This window comes from Cebus imitator, unplaced genomic scaffold (genome assembly GCF_001604975.1).
Source record: "Cebus imitator isolate Cc_AM_T3 unplaced genomic scaffold, Cebus_imitator-1.0 Scaffold75, whole genome shotgun sequence".
Lineage (NCBI taxonomy): Eukaryota > Metazoa > Chordata > Mammalia > Primates > Cebidae > Cebus > Cebus imitator.
In genome coordinates this window covers 539,099-540,477 of record NW_016107390.1, presented here as the reverse complement: position 1 = coordinate 540,477, position 1,379 = coordinate 539,099, and positions in this window count along the sequence as shown.

Genomic DNA, 1,379 nt, shown 5'->3' with positions numbered 1-1,379 from the left:
GTAGAGACGGGGTTTCACCATGTTGACCAGGATGGTCTCGATCTCTTGACCTTGTGATCCACCCGCCTCGGCCTCCCAAAGTGCTGGGATTACAGGCTTGAGCCACCGCGCCCGGCCTCTTATTGGCTTTTATTTGTAATTCATGAATTGAGGCAGCCTGCATTCTACAAAATAGAATAAAAGCCCCTGTCTGGGAGCTATCAGGACCGTGGGTTTTATAAGGTGAGGAGAATGAAGAAACAAAGATAGAAAAATAACAGATTGGGCCAGGCGTGGTGGCTCATGCTTGTAATCCCAGCACTTTGGGAGGCTGAGGCGGGCAGATCATGAGGCTAGGAGTTCAAGACCAGCCTGGCCAACATGGTAAAACCCCACCTCTACTAAAAACTACAAAAATTAGCTGGGCATGGTGGCTCGTGCCTATAATCACAGCTACTTGGGAGGCTGAGGTAGGAGAATTGCTTGAATTGGGACCCAGGAGGCAGAGGTTTCAGTGAGCCAAGATCGAGCCTCTGCACTCCAGCCTGGACTACAGAGTAAGACTCCATCTCAAAAAACAAAGAAAAAGAAAAACAACAGATTGGGCCAGGCACGGTAGCTCACACCAGTAATCCCAGCACTTTGGGAGGCTGAGGCAGACGGATCACCTAAGGTCAGGAGTTTGAGACCAGCCTGGCCAACATGGTGAAACCTTGTCTCTACTAAAAATGCAAAAATTAGCTGGGAGTGGTGGCACACGCCTGTAGTGCCAGTACCTGGGAGGCTGAGGCAGGAGAATCACTTGAACCCAGGAGGTGGAGATTGCAGTGAGCCAAGATTGCACCATTACACTTCAGCCTGGGCAACAGAGAGAGACTTTGTCTCAAGAAAAGAAAAAAAAGTAACAGATTGGTAACTATAGGGTCCAGACCTACAGGGTCCTGTGAGTCCCTCTCTACAGGTGTGGAGATGAGAAACTGTGAAAATAAAGATACAGGACATGGAAATAGAGAAAAGAGAATTTGGGCCTGGGGTCCACTGCTACCCAAAGCGCAGAGAGCGGCAGTGGCCCCAAGTGCCTGGACGCTCTGACTTTTACTGAGTACAAAGCAGGGGGCAGGTAGGTAGGGTGAGGGAATGGTGGTCTGTCATAGGGCCAGACAAGTCACATGTCTTGGAAATAGGGGCTCAGGATTTTCAAGAAGCGGAGGCGAGAAGACCTGAGGCATCAGCACTTTTTTCATATTTGTCAAGAATATCAAGGACGTTAAAATTTATGTTACTGTTACTAATTCTTATCCTAGAAGAAAGAGAGGAAGCAGGTGCAGACATGGACCGTGACTGCTGATGCGCAGCACCACAGGCACAGCCTCACGTAGAGACAGTGAAGTCCCCAGTGT